We start from the raw sequence: 18,409 nt of genomic DNA, 5'->3' as shown, positions 1-18,409 counted from the left end.
AACCTACTGCCTGGATGGGGATAGCTCTATAGCTAGAAGGACAAGTGAGGGATCCTTCTGTTTAAAAATGTGTTAGGGGTTAGGGTTTTTCTCACAGCTCCTTCAGCTGCACCATTTGACTGGGGGAATGTGCGCTTGCTGTTGTCTGGTAAAAGTCATAAGTATTTGCAAAGCACTGAAACTGATGTTCACAGAATTGTGGCCCATTATTGGTCACCAGGATAGTTGGGCAACCTCACCATGCAAAGATGGTAAGGAGGCGAGACCTCACTGTGATGCTAGTCATGTCTGGTAAGTAGCGAGCTGAATATATCTGGAAACGTCTACCACAACGTAATGTATTTGTCTACTTCACAGACATCAGCAGCCATTCTCTCCCAGGGTCTGTCTGGTAAAAGTGTTGCCATTTGGCAAAGTTGGTAGGACTATGTCGATGCTTGGCCATCAGATGTTCTGTTTGGCGCACTTGCGGCACTTCAAAATGCTCATGTGACAGTTGTGTCATTCCACTATCTGTGACCTCAGGCATTTGAGAATGGCAGTTCTGTGGCTATAGAGGAGCAGGTTGCGGCATGTTAAGTGAGAATCTTTTACTGTATAGTATGACTTGATGCTGCCTGGCAGTTTGGATGCATATTTTGACCAGGCATTACTCACAAAATGCATCACCATCTGTAGCTTTAGGTCATCCTTTGTGTGCTCTTCAACCTCATCTAGACGTGAACTTGACATTAGCCATGCTGCTCGTGTGGCTTCCTCCAGGGCCAGTATGTCAGTTCAATTGTCTCGAGGTGTAGCACAGCAGAAGAGTGTCTTTGAGTGTGTCAGCTACTACAAGCAGTATTCCAGGGAATATACTCAGCGTTTGCATTGAATACCATCATTCTCAGGGGTAATAGTTGACAACAAAGTGGTACTGTGTCAATGTCCTTAACCTTGTAGAATGGGGCTGATAGCTTGTGGTCTGTTTGGACTATGAAGTTATTCGGAGTGAACAGGCATTTTGAGAACTTCTCACATAGCCAGACCACAGCCAAACACTTCTTTTCAGTCTGTGTATATATAGATTTTGTTTTTTGCATCTGTCAGGGAGAGAAGACAGTAGGCAGCCAGTTGTAGTTGTTCATTGTGGTCCTGAAGGAGAACATCTCCCAACCCACATCTTACAATTGTTGGTTTACTGACATAATAAAAAGCTAGTATGAGTGCTTCTGCCAACAGCTGTTTGACTTTTGTGAAAGTCTGTTCCTGCTCTGTGGGTGTGTGATGTCTGCTAGGTTGGTCAAATAACATCTCAAATAATGTACCACGCCATGACACATTTAAGTTGTGGTGGCTGACCTTTTCCATGTCATGATTGACACCACACCTGTCAACAATATGGTCTATGAACTGGATCTGTGTTTGTGTCAATTTTCATTATTCCTCAACAAGCATTAGTCCAGCATCTCTTAGTGTTTGTGGTGCTCTCTTTAGGCATTGTTCGTAAACTTCAGGGGTCTCTCCATACACCATTACGTTGAAAGCTGCTGTATCTTTGTGGTCCTTGAGAAGAGCTTGGAGGTTAGTTTACAACTGTGAAAGTGTGAGGAATAGAGTAAAAAATATGTCTGAATGTTGTAAACTTCAGACGTGCACAAATTTAAGTCACTTTTATAAGGTCCTTGACTAAATGGAGTCAGCTGGAAAGATTAAAAAGTCAGCTGGGGATGGTACGATGCTACAGCTGATAAAAATCTGCTTGTGTCAGTTCTCATTTTAGATACAAAAATTGACACTTGTTGTTGCCATAAATTAGTCTACCTTGTCTACCTCTGTCTGAAATCAAGGATCACTATTTGAATACTATGAATTTCAAGTTCAGCCTTTGTTATTATTGTAAACTGCTGCATGTGCTATATGTGCCATGCGAGAATGAAAAGCCTGACCGGTTCAGCAACAGTAACAAAGGGGATACAGGACATAGCAAATGATAACCCACGTCACCTGCATGTGCAAACAGAGTTTTGCACAGCTATCATTATTAGAACACTGCATTGACCATTGACCAGGACTTCAGAAATTACATTTTGCATGAATAGGATTGGGCTTTGGTCCCCATGAGGACTACTGGTCCCAATGAAGTGGGTTTTTATACTGAAAACCCAAGAGTTTTACCACACAAACGCACAAATGCTGGCACGCACACACATAAACACTCTCTTTCCTTCTGTCCTGCTGTCCCTCTCACCTCATTTTCTCTTTCATGCTCCAGTAACTTCTGGAGTGCCCTCAAATTAATCAGTGTTTTAATGGAAGCTGGTTAAATATTCAAATTCAATAGCGAGTTGCTTAACGTATCTTCAGCTGGCCTCTCTACTCTGGGCTGAAATCACTGAAGCACACACATTAGCACATCTGACTGTTCTTTTCTACATGCACCGTAGTGTAAGATGATTTAGCCAATGGATACATCAAACAAAGAAATACATTGGCATCCATTGTCAGCTTAAATGATCTAATTACAAAACCCTATAGTACATGCAGCATATAGAATGCTTCTGTATATGTGCAACCAAATGAGCCTGATTCCATCGAGCTATACAGGACACACCATAAACAAACTGCAGTAGGTGATGGCTATATATTGTGCAGTGCAGTATGTTATAATTAATTAGTCCCTTTTGTCTCATTATATTCAGTGTTTATTGAAACATTTTAATGTCAAAACAGATATCAGAACAATTTTCTTGAATCATTTTAATTATTATTATTATTATTATTATTATTATTATTATTATTATCATCATCATTTTATATTTTTTAAGTAAGCAAGCTGTATATTATTTAATTTATTTTTAATGGCATATTGTGCATAATTAATAGATGGCTAACAAAGTAAATGAAGCACAATATAATGACTTATATTAAAAAGCAAAATGTAGACACAACTGTGTGCGCATGCTGTTTACTCAAAACGTATTAATATTGATACTGTGAAACTAATTTTCATTTATGAGTGATGCGTGAATATCTTGCATAAATTCATATCTTCATTATTGCAAATGCAACTTCTTCCTGTGCCTTGGGAGTGTATGAATTATTACCTCTTTCTGTGGTATAGTCATTAGAGAAATCTCCAACTGGAGGAGTCTGTTTGGACTCTTTTTCTAAATCACAATAATGGACACATCTGTCTCATAGGGAATGTGCAAAGAATGTATCCCATTATTGTTGTGTTTTGTGATTTGACAAATACATTTTCCACCCCTTATTAAGACTCAAAATGTAATTTAATGCAATTTAATCTTAGGGGGACAAGAAACGTAGCTTCACTGTTTGAAGATTTGTGAGAGTCAATAGGCACTCTCTCATCTGAACTACATTAAAAGTACCCTGCAGAGTTGTGGAACATTAAGTTTTGATGAGTGGGCACCAATTTCGTTTACATCTCCTGCTTTTCTAGCTCTTTCAATCGGATGCATGTGTACACACACACATGTTGGTAATTCCTGCCACCAGTTTCATGCTATTCCACTTGTTGGCAGGTTGGTGGCGCCAAAAACCGTAAAGCAAAACACAAGAAAGAATGAGACTGTTAGCTTTATGTAAACAATACAGGTATGAAATGTTTAAAAAATGTCTTTGCAAATTGTTAGACATCAAGGATACACATAATGTATTTTTGGGGATAAATACTAAATGTAAACTGTGTTTGTTTACAATACATCTCCGAAGAGTTATGAAGGTCATGGAGCCTATAAAAGGCTAAGAAAGCCTCCCCATCAAATCTTCAACCAATGCTATGTCTGAACAACAATTTGATCTTTTAATGACATTTGTAGGTAGGTATGTAAGGAAGTGCATCTTGGTTAATGCAACTCAAAACTAAAAAAATAAGTGTTTTTCATTATGCCCAATGTCACATTACCCAACACAGAAAGAACGGTGAAGAAATCTTGCAGAAGAGAGCCTTTTTTGAAAAAAGTATTTTCTGAACAAACAAGTAGGTTTCATGCCTTTTCAGCAACATGTACATCGACCATCGGCGGCCCCGCTGACCTGGCTGAACTTGCTGAAATGGCAGCGTTGGTGTCTGTGCTAGACCGTTTCTTAGATTCTGCCGTGATGTCAGCCGTCAGTCCTGGCACTCAGTCATTTGACGGGGTTGTGAGGGGAGCTCCTGTCAAATAAACCATGACCGCTGCAACCTGTCATGAGCTCTCTTCGCTTCTCCTCCATTAAACGTTGTGCTGTTTTGAGAACCCTGTCACTCTTGGAGACACTCCTACACAGACACACACAGTTAAAGAAAAAAACCCACACACACACACACCGGTGAAGTGAAAGTACAGCCTCACCTAACATCAGTCTGTATGTCCTGGTTGATGGGATTATTAGACAATTCAGCTGATTACAAAGTGTGGCTGCATGTATGTACTTGAGCCTTTAGCATCATGATGTATGAGCAATAATACTACCTATTTCAAATTGAGCTTGAAATTATCCTATTTAAAGATCAATTTGCACTCACAGGTCGTATTAAATGCGCTAAAATTAGAAACGGATCCCTCTCATGTTACCAGACTGCTTCGAAATTATTCATTTGGCTCTAGAAACCATCTTCTGTAAAAATGGCTCCTCCTTGAGACTCTTCTGGTTGATACTAAATGAAGATCTGTGGGCATCTAAAAATAGCTTTGTGATAAAAAAAAAAAAGGAAGAGAGTGTGTGTGTGTCTGTGTAAGCTTGCAGTGTGTGTATGTGTGTCTGTGTAAGCTTGCAGTGTGTGTGTGTGTGTGTGTGTGTAAGATGCAGTGTGTGTTTGTGTGTGTGTGTGCGTGCAGTGAGGTTTCCGGTATCTGATAAAAGCCATTATCTGAGGCCCAAGACTTGCGAAGTAGATCTTCACAGGATATTGATATGGGTAGACGTATATATGGGGAGACAGTCATTATAACCCCACCAATCAGGGTGTACTCACAGTGCTTAAATCTGTGAAAAACAGTCTAAAATAAATGAATTCATTTGAAATAATTTATTTTACATTTGTTCTCCATAATTGGCCATTTGAGTTATGTAAACTGATTTTTTGTTCAATGGGCACCTATGGGCGATTTGCTTTGTGATTATCTTGGTTGCTGCTGCTGCCTAGCATTTTGAAAGCCCATATCAATGCAGGACATTTAAAGGGCACGTATCATGCATATTTTCTAGGTCTACATTTATATTCTGGTGCCTTACTAGAATATGTTTGCATGATTTACATTTTTAAAAACTCCTTATTTATCTTATGCTGGTTCATTCATGCAGCCCCTTGGTTCAGCCTCTATCTAAAACAGTCTATTTTAACTATTTAGTCTCTTTCAGACCACAACTCTCAACGAGCCCACTACCTCATGTTTTGAAGCTTGACCTAATTAACATAGACATTCAACTTTATAACATACAGTATATATGACAGAAAATCACAAAAAAGCATGTTATGCTTCTCATATCATGCAAATGTGAGATGCATCCACCTTCCAAAACAGAAATTTGGAACCAGTTATGTTACAGCTATGACCTTTAAAGTCTATAAATCTTTCCATTTAATTATGGCATCCCCTTTGGGTCAATGTCATATCCTTAACAGGACAACAAATGAATGAAAATATAAGTGTGAGATGACATGGCAACAGAAGCGTTAAGATACTTTAAATGTTGGCAGGCTGTGATTAACTTGCTCTCCTCTTTATCTAAAAAATGCATCACTAAAGTAAGACCGATGTCAACTCGCATTCAGTTCAGTGAATGTCAAAGAATAACAGATGTATGATGTAAAAAGCAGTCTCACTTCACACTAAGTGAAATGGCAGAAAAATCGTGGCCAGCCTGCCATCAGCTCTCTAAAAAGCATCCGGCTGGGACCATGTGGAGTGCTTTAAGTGCAGACTTAAGGGCTCCAAAATGCAGGTACATGACGGTGACCAGTGATTTGAAAATGCAAATACACACCACAAGCAAGAGTATAGCTTCTCTCTGTGATGTGTGATGGATGTCGTACATCTCCCAGAGGTATTTTGCTGTAGCTTGTCTGAATGACCAACACACCCCAGGCAATTATAATATTTCAATATTTCATTTCTTCATTGACTTTGGGGGGAGCACTGCCCATACAGTTTGTCCTTTCCCTTTCTGGGGGGAAAACCATTAGAGGGTGTGAAAAAGGTAGTTTCAGGGTGACCGCATATAGCATCATTGGGATGATGTGTGAAAGATGAAAAGGAGGTGTGTGTGTGCGTTTTTTGTGGTTCCTTATTATTGAAGATTTGGGTTTCCAATAGCTGCTACTATATGTTTGTCCTTGCTTTTCTACCATTCACATTAACCCTCTGCTCCTCATGGGACTGAGCAAGTGGTGACTTACCCTAGGTGAAAGCGTGATAACTGGCTAGGGATTCAAATGTCCATTATTGTGAAGATAATAAACGCTCAGAAAATGAGGATTATCTTCTTTTATATTGGCTTTGGGGCTTATGAAAGGCACATTTTCTTGGCCACTTTTTTTCTTTGTCCGTCAGAGGATTGTGTGGTCCTACCCCATTATGTCACAACTCCTTGTTTCCTAATGATAGCTACTACAAGTCTATTGCAAATAGCGGCAAGCTGTCCTCATGTTATTATCACACCTATCAGCTGTCAGAGCTATTGATGTTTCCATGGAAGGGATCGCACTCATCCATTGTGTTTGTGTGTGGGTGAGAAAAGCCATTGCGTGATGTGTAGGTGTATTCTTTTCTTATTAAGTGTCTGAGTAAAGAATGCGCCAACAATAAAAACTTTATCCATAAAGACAGTTCAGGCTTTATGTATGAAAAATGGTGGGCGTGCTCTCATTGTGACTTCCAACGCCACAGCTGAGGTTAACTTTATTCTTCCATATTATGAAGAGAGTGTGTATGAATGAACTCTGTGAACTCTGTGAGCTATTTCTCCTCTATTAAACAACCCTATATTTAATGTAATAACCAACATCGAAATATCAATAAAACATCAAGTGACTCACAATGATAATATGATATTGTACAGCTCTTCAATGTATAATGAAAATGATAATAGAACGATAGACCCAAAGGGAAACAAACCTCTCCACTTATGGCTATTACATTATACAAACCGAGTTGAAAATTAATGGGAAGCAATCATGTTTGGCAGTGTTCCTAACAACATCCGTGACAATAAAACGCATAATAATCCATTGTCTCTCAATGATCATTATGTACTGTAATTACATTATATTACATGTAACAATATAGAATTTCTTGTCAATTTCATTCCCGATTTGTGCAATCAAATGGAAATAGCGAAGCAAGAAATTCAATGTACTTTTCATTCCAGCCAGCCATACTCTCAGTCTCATATAAAATGTAACCAGAGCTGCCTTAGGACTTCTCATCTCACATTTTTCCAGCTGCTCATCACCATGTAACCCTTCAGGTTACATGGACAGAGCCAGGCTAGCTGTTAACCCCTGTTTCAAGTCTTTATGCTAAGCTAAGCTATATGGCTGCTGGCTACAGTATAGCCTTATTTTACCAGACAAGTATCAACCTCTCATCAGCAAGAAAGTAAATAAGCATATTTCCCAAAAATGCCAAACACATGCTCCCTTTGTATAAATGGGATTTATAATGTAGGGTGAATTATAATAAAGTGGGACAATTTCTGCAATTGGCACTTCAGCAATATATTTTGATATGAATCCAATACATTATGCCCAATACCATTCTGAAGTCCCCAAGGTGTTTACTAATGACATCAAAAAAGGGAATGCAAATATCACTCTTGGTGAAGAAACAGGAAATATAAAGTGTTCCTTGTGCCAAATCCTCTCAAATTATGTGCATTTCTTAATGTGGGACAGTTCAGAGTGAAATCTGTGATATTCATTGGGGGGCTGAAAGGTCTAAATCACCTTGATTCATACAATAAAAACTTCTCAGGTCAAAACTACTCAAGGCCAAAGTGCATTTCAGTACTTACAGATTGAATAGTAATGTACCATATTATGTATTATATATTAATAGTAGGGAACTGGGTAGTTAGAGATAGAAGCCCCACACATGTAAAGATTCATAATGTTTCTTCTAACAAGAGGGGTCTTTTATACTGTAAGCTTTTTGTTTTTTTTGTTCAAGTACATTTAGCTGCAATTACACAACATCTTTGCACAATTGCGACCAGTTCTTTAGAATTTGTAAATCATCAAAATGAAAACATGTTGATTCACACAAATACTGTGAAAATTAACTAATGCAATGATTGTACAGTACTGAAACCTGACGTAAGTATAAAGAATCAAAGCCCAAAGAGCTAAAGGTGTATGTGCTGAAAATGTATCTGCGTGTGTGTCTGGCCCCCAACTCAATTTAAGTCAAGGGACCCCCTTAGGTAATCAACAGTCTATAAAAATCACTGCCTGTCCCTCCCCGGACCTCAGCCTATAGACCAAATCTAATACTGAGATGGTCCCCATTTTCCCTAAAATAGACCATTTTTCAACACACACATGCATATACAGTAAACACGCACAAATGCACACAGAAAGTAATTTTTGTGCCCACCTTGCATCACACACATACACACACATACTGTATCCTTACACACCACATGCTCGTACTCTGTCAGCAGCGGGCAAGAGTCCAGCTGCGAGGCACCCTGCAAATTGCCGGTGATTACAGCAGTTTCACAAAACTCAGTGGAAGAGAGAAAAGGGAAGAAACAGGGGGGGACAGAAAGGGAAGGCAATCAATAAGTTCTGAGCGGAGCGTCAAAGAAACTGACTTTCTAATCTATTTCTCTTCATCCATCTGTGGTTTGCGTTTTGATTAGGTGAGGCTATGCTGCGCATGGGTGGAATCAAAGGTGTTTGTTGATGAATGAAATTTCTGAGATGCCTTTTCATGTCTTCAGATTGTTCCAGAAGGGGAGGATAAAGGGAAGTCCAATCAATAGTCATTTAGGAGCTCATTTGTTTCCTCTCAAATGAATCGAACATGAACAGAAAGTGCTGATTTTGAATGTTAAGGTGGTGAGGTGTGCATTATGCATGCTAACCTTGCTTAGTCAAAAGGTAACAGTCTGCTTAACTATTTTGTTTCTTAACGGACTGTAACAACTCGCATAGTAAAGGTCAAGTTACCGACTGGGTTAGCAAAACTAGCAAGGTAATATGTTTATGTAACTGCCGCACATTGGCAGTTTGTTTAATTTGTTAACCTCCCGTTTTTGGTTCCTACTGTTTATAATGGCATTGGGGCGGAACTAATTGCCACCGGCATATGTTTCCTCCCTTTAAGAGACGTACCTAGCCAAACAGCGCGAAAGAAGCAGCACAATCTATAAGCGAGAAGTTTAAAGTTAAAAGTAAAAGCACTTAAAGAAGAAGAAAAACTATAAAGGACAAGGAATAAGCATACAAGAAGATTCCCTCCTTAAGTAGTAAGCAGTGGACGAGGTATGTTTATCATTTATTTATGTCTAAGAAGAATGTGAACGATTGTATTGTGTTGCATTCCATTGCATGGTTTGTGCGTGATAGTGATTTGCATACGATGTATGTTTATGTAAGTTTAGTTTGTAAATGTGCAAGTTAATATTGAGCTGCGGGCTGTATGTGAGGTGTGTGAAGTGTTTTTTGGTGTAATGTAACACCTGTTGTGCTACTGTAAAAACGTACATTTGCATATTGTGAATTGTATTTATTTGATTTATTTTTCTCTTTAAACCCAGTTCTCACGGGTTGCTTCGACCTGGAAATAAAACCCTGTTTTCTAACAAAGACCTCTGGCCTCATGTGTACTACTTGGGAGCTACAGTTTACCTCTGGTTGATTGATCTGGTATGATTTCAGGACAAATACATAAAAAAAGTTGATATAGCTACAGCCAGGAAATGCATTAGCTTAGCATAAGACTGCAAACGGTTAAACAAACAGGATATAATGTGTTACTCAGTGAGTTTTTGAGGTGCTGGTAGGCAAATGTTGTTTTCTTCGGCAGAAACTGGCTAGCTGTTTCAGTCTTGGTGCTAAGCCTTATTTTTACCATACAAACTGCAGTGGTATCAATCTTCTCATCTACTCTCAAAAATAAAACGAATAAGCCTATTTCCACTGATTCATTTCTTTAAACTAAAAAAGCTTTTAAAGAAAGAAAGTTCAAATTCTCTGTGGGAGACACTGAAGCTAAACGGAGCAAGGTTGAAAACGATACGACATATTGAAATGTAGAAGTTTTTAATCAAAGTCAAATCACATTTTCATTTCAAATTACACCTTGGAAAGACGTGCAGAGCACAGCGAACGCCTGAAGGAATTCTCTTCCTCTTCCTTCATCTTGTACTAACTCCACATTTTCAGAAAGCTCAGAATAAAAGAATCCTGTAAAAAGCACAAATAGAGGAGAGGAAAACTGCTGTCGGCTACAGGGAACTCCAACAGAAAGAAGAGGCTCACCTCCGTGCTGTCACAATGCTCCGAAGGGGGATTTGGAAAATCACAGCTGTGCTTGTATGACACATTGTCATTTATGCTACGGCAGTAGAAAGGACACGAAAAAAAAAAATCAAAGGCCATCAATTCACATTTTTTGCTGGGTCTTTATTTTTTCTGCAGTCTGCATATTTTGTCTTTCTGCTTTCTCTTTGTCCTTGTCGCTCTGATTCCTTATCTGTCATTTTAAATCTCTGGCTCCTTCCTTTTTTTCTCTCTCTTCTCTCTGTTGTGTTTCTGGTCACATGATTTGACAACTTTCTCATGGGGTTACTGTCCACATCCGCCTCACCATTCCCTATCTTTCTTTCTGTGTTTTCTCTCTTGGCGTGAGATGCATAGATAGACTCATATGTGGTGGTTAAAAGCTCTGAATCTTTTTTTTTTCTGTGTATTCCCTGGAGCCTAGGGCCTGAGGCAGGGTGGGGCTGAGCTGTCTGTAACTGGGTATTGATTTGACACACACACACACACACACACACACACACACACACACTCACACACACACACACACACACACACACACACACACATAAAACGCACACACTGTGAGACGTGTTTTGCTGAAGGGAGGCCGACTGACCTCAGATCAGATGAGACACTGATTCAGCCTCCTTCTGAGATGAACATGCCTTTTGATTTTCTGTGCTGTGTGTGTTTGTGTGTGTTTGTGTGTGTAGGTGTGTAGGTGTGTTTGTGTGTGCACAAGTTAAAGGGACAGAGAGGGATAATGATGGCTGTTAGCTCTGTGTCCCAGGAGTGTGTTGTAAGTGTGTGTGTGTGTGTGTGTGTGTGTACTTGTATATGCTCATGCACAAAAAGAATGCTCAAGACGGACCTTTCTCCTCCAAACATGGTAGCCTATAGCAATATTGGACAGACCGCTAGCCAATCTGTTCCATGACTACATAGTCAATAAACTTCTCCAATCTGATGTATAATATAATCACAGTTAATTAGAGAATTTGAGGAAGGGCGGATAACTCGGTAGCAGTTTGTCCATTCAAAATGACATTAGATAATATTATGCAACAGTACAGCGAGGACACAGTTTCTCTGAAGGCATTTTTGAAATACATACAAATTAGGGCCCAAAATGCAAAAACAATCCAAGAAGTCTTCCAAGCTAAATGAGAAAACATTGTCATCTCATCATTTAAAAAAAAAAAAGAAGAAAAAAAAGAGCTGTATTAACATTTTCTGACATGCCACGCCATGGTTAAAAGAAGCTTGGCATAAAGAGTGGAAGCAGCGTAAGCATCTAATTATAAAAATCTCCCACTAGCACCTGTTTAGCTCACATGTTAACTTTTATCTTGTTTGTGTAATCTTGTACATAGACATCATTATGCTTTTGTGATTTTCTGTTATGATGTTGTATATCTATATTAAACATGGTCAAAGTTCCACAAGTCGAGGTTAGCCTTTGTTGCTGAGCTTGTTGGTATGGTTTCTCCAACTGTTGTCTGCGTTGTCCACTCTCATATTTCATATCGGAGTTCGGCTTCAACATCTACGGATGTATTTAAGCCGATGACATTTTGAGTAAAGAACAGAAAAAGTAGTAAAATCCTACCACTATACTTTGTTGCACGGTTTATTGATGTAGTCTACGGAGCTGGCACAAGTCTGCTGAGGAAAAGCTTCCCGAGAGCTGGCCAATCAGAGTGGGCTCATTGGGAGGGGGGTCTTAAAGAGACAGGAGCTAAAACGGCTGAACTGAGGGGCTGCATCAAGAGCCAGTATGAGTTATATAAGGAGTTTATGAACTGTGAGTAAAAATATTCTAGTATAGCCCCAGATTAAAAATGTAGACATGTAAATGTGAATAATTTGTCCCATTTAAGTGCTGTAACTATTTGCTGTTTCCAGTCTATGCTATGTTAAGCTAGTTGCCTCCTGGCTCTTGAAAGTGGTATTAATGTTTTCATTTAAATATCAGAGAAAGCACATCTCTAAAAGTTGGACTACTTCTTCAATGTTTGCTTGATTACAACAAACATAATTTCAGGTTTTGCAATGTGATTTTCACTCTGATAAACAAATTAGACTTCATACAGCCAAAAGAGGTTTTTGTAGGAATAATACAAATATTTATAAAATATTTTTATTTAATTGGTGTGTTGCCGCTTGGTGTATCTTATGATGGCTTGTAACTTTAGGTGAGTTTGGGCTTTAAATTATGCAACTTAGTACACATAACAGGATCTTATATGAGACCAGTGAGGATAATTACTACTTGTGTTGTTTCTTTGTGTGTACAATATAATTATCTCTTGTTCTCAGCATAACAAGCTTTTACAAAATATATTTTTGTGTTAATTAGAAAATACATTTATTGTGTGATTTCTCATGTTTACATGAATAAACACAAACTGTTTTCTCATCATGAACTCAAGCTTGTATGTAAATGTGCCTTCTTTTTTTTATCAGCCTCTTAGTTTCTTGCTTCAATCCTTCTCCCTTGCCGTCCTTCCTTTCTTTCTTCCCTAAGCCTGTCCTGACCTTGGACAACACTCCTCGCTGCACACTTTCCACTCCACTTGCAAAGCCATCATAAACAATCCTCAACTGCTAATTATACGCTGACAACAGTGAGGCATAAATCAGTGGCTGGCTAATGAATTCCCACAGATTGTGCTTCTATTTGTGTGTGAAAGAGAGATCAGGGTGGGAAAAACTGAGAAAGCACTGTTGTTCTTGTTTAAGTCTCCAAGACTCCTTCTGTATTATCATTTATTGAGCTCGCCCCGACATGGAGAATGGCAGGGAAAGACTGAGTGATGATTGTACAAGGTGTGTGTGGCGATTAGCGTCTGGAAATAAGAGAAAGGCAGAGGAGAATGCACAGCGAGATATTATCCATGAAAAAGAGATCGTTACACAATGACTACATTTTATTTGGATTGCTATTTGCAAAACGTTGGGCGCAATATTTTCAGTACGCATGAATTCATAGATAATTTTTATGTCATAAATTAAACAAAAATAAATGAATTTGAAAAAAACGTCATTGTGGTATGTGCAAAAGTTTGGGCACCCTATATATAGTCAGTACTTATTAACAGCCCCTCTGGCAGATATCACAGCTTGCAAACACTTTTTGTAGCCAGAAAAAAGTGGATTTGGATTTTCTCCCATTCATCCTTGGAAAAGGCTTCTAGTTCTGTAATATTCTTGGGCCGTCTTGCATGCACAGCTCTTTTAAGAGCCACCCACAGATTTTCAATTATATTTAAGTCAAGGGACTATGAGGGCCATGCCAAAACCTTCAGCGTGCGTCCCTTGAGGTAGTCCATGGTATGTTTAGGATCATGATCCTGTTGGAAAAGCCATCCTCTTTTCAGCTTCATTTATTTATTTTTTTTTTTTACAGACGTGTGATGTTTGTTTCCAAAATTTGCTGGTATTTAGTGGGATGTGCAGCCACTGGCTGTAACACAAACCCAAAGCATGATTGATCTTGCTTAACAGCAGGCAAGGTGTTCTTTTCATGAAATGATTGTGGGGTTCTACTTTAACTTCATCAGTGTACTGCACTTGTTTCCAAAACTAATCAGGCTTCTGTAGATGTTCTATTGCATACTTCTGATGTTGGATTTTATGATGAGGACGCAGATAAATATATATTTTTTAGTGGCTCTTCTATGAAGGTCTCCTTTGTGCAAGCATCACTTCACAGTGAGTCTTTTAAATCTTCCTACAGGTTTTTTATAGTCAAATGGGGGATTTGATTGCCTTTCTGACCAGCATAGGAGCAGGTTTCTCTGAGGGTTTTCTTGGCCTTCTAGATCTCATTTTGAGCTCCACAATTCCCCTAAACTGCCATTTCTTCATTTCATTTCAAACTGTTGAAACCGTAACATGACAATCTCCTTTTAGCCTACTCCTGCATTATGGGCATCAATAACTTTCATTTTCAGAGTCTTACACAACTGCTAAGAGGAACCAATGGTTGCTAAGTGGCCACACAAGGTTTGAAAAGTCAAAGTATTTGTAAAGCTTTGAAACTGGACCAGCTGACATTTCCCAATGACAATTGTTGACATGCCTCACACCTAATGAGATGATTAAAGTCTGAGACCTTGTAAAAGGAATCTGAGGTGTAAAAGGTACCCACACTTTTTTCACATCCCACAATAATGTTTTTATTTCATTCAATTTATGACTGAAAAAGTACCTATGTATTGTGTTTGCAGAATATAGTGTTTTTCTATTTCCTTGACAAATTGTTTTTACATCTTTTCAATTAAAAAAATCACCAAAATATGTTTTCTTAACTCTAAAAACTGACCACAAAGAAGGTAGGGGAAGATAAATGTACACAATTCTTGACAACATTTAATCTTCTAACACTGTGACATCCCTTGCCGAGCGTGGTTTTTTCCCCAGAACAAATCCAACATGGTGACATTCCACGTAAGAAATTCATAGAGACTTCCAGTGGACCGACAGTTTGGTCTGATGCACACTGTAGCGTGTGAAGAGATACTGTAGATGTGTATTGTGCATCTTTGTGAATGGTAGGCAGAGCATAAAAATAGAGCTGTTAAAGTGCAAAAGCTGCCTCATACAATGATTTATTCAGATTAGCTACGAGTGCAGACGCAGGAGCCATATGGGCACTTTACAGGACAGAGCTTTCATGTGACTACTGTTTTCATTTTGGTGATGCACTGGATTTATTCAAAAATAAACTTTTGGTGGTTGTCTATACATATTCAGGAGTTTCAGTACAGTATTTGTCAAAAACACAATGTAGCCCTGTTGGGAGTCAAACACTGCATTGCAACATTAAACACAACATCCAAAAGATTTGCTATCCTTTTCTGGATTTTACTCCTTAGCTTGCACTGTTACTCTATTTTGCTCTCTCTCTTCTTAATTCCTCATCTTTTTTCATTCTTTGACCAACAACCTTGCCTTCTTCTCCTTCTCTCTCTTCTCTCCAGCTCTTGACATGAGTGAAGAGGCCCGCTGAGATAAAACACAATGTCAGAGCATGCCTCAGCTCTCTCCGCTGAGTGGGAAAATTGACTGGGATTGTCTGTGGCAGTCCCCACTTGCAGCAGTCTGTGGCCCGTGATGCTTAAAGTGCTGTGCTAATTAGTTTTCTCTCTGTCCCTCCTTCCACTGCAACACACACACACACACGCACGCACGCACGCACGCACGCACACACACACACACACACCACAATAGTCTCCCTCTTTCTTTTGTGCTGCCTTGCTCCTTTGCCATCTATTATGTAACACTGTGGAAAGTGCAGATACACCTTCTCAGGGTTTTCTGTGTGTGGCTTTGTATTTTCACACAAGCAATGTCTCCTGTTATGACTGGCTTGTGGGCCACAACAAAAGAGAGCCACACACCAAACTTTGAAATATTAATCAGAAATATATTAAGTAACAAAAGTTAATGCAATGAAGTGTGAAAATCAATGTCAATGATGTTTGAAAGTGTATGAATGTGATGACTAATGTGAGGCGTGTGTTGTTAGTGTAAAACAAAGCCAAAAGGGTAACGCAAAACAAACAAAGCATCCTCATGTCTACGTAGAAAGCCAGTCCCCTTCCTTGGAGCCCACCATGTTACACTGCCATGTTTCTACAGTAGCCAAAAATGGATGCGGCCACTCAAGGTTCTCCTGCACACTTTGAAGGGGAAGGTATTCAGTTTGTTGCAATGAGCAACCTCACTGCTAGATGCAACTAAATTATACACACTGGACCTTTAAGTAAGTTCTGGGACACTGGCCAGGTGTTCCCAGTTAGTATTTAGTGGCACCTCAGCTCCACTTATCCAAAGACCTGGATGGGACAAAACAGAGTGCAAATAAATACACATTAGGATACCATTCCCAGGGAGAGAATGCATCCACCATTACATTGTCCTGGCCCTTTATGTAATGAATGTCCAAGCTATAAGACTGGAGCAGCAGAGCTTAGTGAATCAGCCTCTGGTTAGGACACTATAGAGAGCTGAGAAAGCTTAATGGATTGTAATCTGTAAAGACCACCACAGGCATAGCACTAATATACACACTGACATGCTGCAAAACCCAAATCAAATGTTTCCTTTTCAATAACTGAATAATTTGCGTTTGTTGAATTTCTTGAGGAAAAATTACCATGCATCCCAGATCAGGGCTGTAACACTCTCAAAAACCTTCTGGCACTCTTAGAACCTTTCAGCAGGTCAGTGTGGGGCACAACAAATGTGGAAAATTTCTTACACAAACACTGGTAAAAATCAAAATAGCCCGAAATGCAAGCCTTTAGTCACAGGTGGTGAATAGTCTTCAATAGCTTGCACCTGATGAATGAACCAAGGCAGTAAACACCAAAACAGTGAGCTGAAGGTGCTAAAACCTGATGAGCTATGATATGATTTCTCACCATGACCCTTTAACTCGTAACACCCATTATCAATTCTCATTTGACCCCGGGTTCATCCCCTTGATCTTGACCTTATCCAAAGCCTTTTACCCTCCAACCCTCATTTCATTAAAGTATGCAGCATTTGTACAATAAGTGACGTGATCTTTGTTAGCAAAAAGCAAGTTAAAAGGTCTGGGTCATTATTGTATTCTGTTGCACTGAAAACACATTAGAATAGCAAGTTTAATCAGATGATTCAGGAGGTTGATTTCAAAGTAAATTCAGCAGGACAGTTTACTTACTAGACAAGTTTTGTGACTCAAACAACCTTGACATTAGCAATGAGGAGCTCATTCAAAAATAGATGACATCATGCTAATGAAAAGCGTTGTATAAAATCTCCTTCAAAGCTGAAAACAATAAATCCCTGTCCTTAATTGCATCCACAGTTAGAATCTGGGCTCAGACAAGACCACTGTTAAATAAATAGCACCGCGATTGCACTTTTATTATGAGCTATTAGTTATTAGCAGGGTTGTTGGCAAATAAGCAACACAGCATGAACCCCAACCGAAATTTTGAGCATTCATGGAATTTGAAAAATGGTGTGTCAGGAATGATTCTCAGGACAAATTGTCTCTGCTGCTATCAGCTCAGTGAAAGCTTCAGTCTCACTTTTGAAAGCTTGAGCTGGCTGTCACTCACAGTGTGCCCTGCAAATGTTGTTAGCAGAGATACTATTGGCTACGGTAGCAGTTGGAGCATTCAGAACTGTTAATGAATGTATGGCATCTGTTTTTTTCAGATTTTATGAATGAGGTATGCCATTTCTCTGAACTGCTGTATGTGACCAAAAGAAATCAGTGAGGCACTGGCTGCTTGGCAGTGTGCAGCCGTCAGGTTTTATTGAGAGAAGTGAATGTAAGATGACGAAAAAGTGAATGAATTCACTCATAAAGCAATAGTTGGACATTTTGGGATATATGCCTGTATTAAGAGTAAGATGAGAAGATTGATACCACACAATCCTCTAGTCTAGTTTTTGCCAAGAAAGTGAATAAGTGTATTTTCTTAAATGTCACACATCTGTCACATTTTCTTTAAAACCACCAGTGGGAAAGAAAATTAGCAAATTGTTCTTCATGGTGTCAGGTATAGGGAGCCAGTTACCTGAATGTAATAAAAAAGTAATTAAACATCACTCATAGCATCATATCTTCCTCACCAAACACCAATTTTCTGTTTCCTTCAGACTCTTTTAGGCTTCTTTATAAAACATCAGGTGGCTCTCCGGCAACGTGTCGGCATTGATAAGGTGTTCGGATTCTCCAAGGGAAATGGTGACAAATGGATTTTATCAGGGTGGACGTGTTCTCACTGGGTGGTTTCAACTCACCGATCAGAGAAAAAGAAAGCAGACAGAGAAGACTAAATAAGCTTGGGAGATATCATCATAACATAGTCAAACACATTAAAATGCAGGTGTAGTGTTTGGGAATCAATATAAGAATAATGC

At 39.1% G+C, this 18,409-nt stretch overlaps 1 protein-coding gene across 1 annotated transcript in view; it reads right to left on the bottom strand.

Annotated features, from left to right (window-relative positions):
* The window catches only part of acap1 (ArfGAP with coiled-coil, ankyrin repeat and PH domains 1), a 479,281-nt gene extending 462,657 nt beyond the window's left edge, over positions 1 to 16,624 (bottom strand). Inside the window, exon 1 of the mRNA XM_062445085.1 lies at positions 16,620 to 16,624. The gene's annotated coding sequence lies outside the window, so the exon portion shown is untranslated. The remainder of the gene's footprint in view (positions 1 to 16,619) is intronic.
* Positions 16,625 to 18,409: the final 1,785 nt, after the last annotated feature.

The sequence above is a fragment of the Scomber scombrus genome, chromosome 23 (genome assembly GCF_963691925.1).
Source record: "Scomber scombrus chromosome 23, fScoSco1.1, whole genome shotgun sequence".
In the NCBI taxonomy this organism is placed as follows: Eukaryota; Metazoa; Chordata; class Actinopteri; order Scombriformes; family Scombridae; genus Scomber; species Scomber scombrus.
The sequence above is the reverse complement of the archived record's forward strand: the minus strand, read 5'-3'. Positions and strand labels throughout refer to the sequence as shown.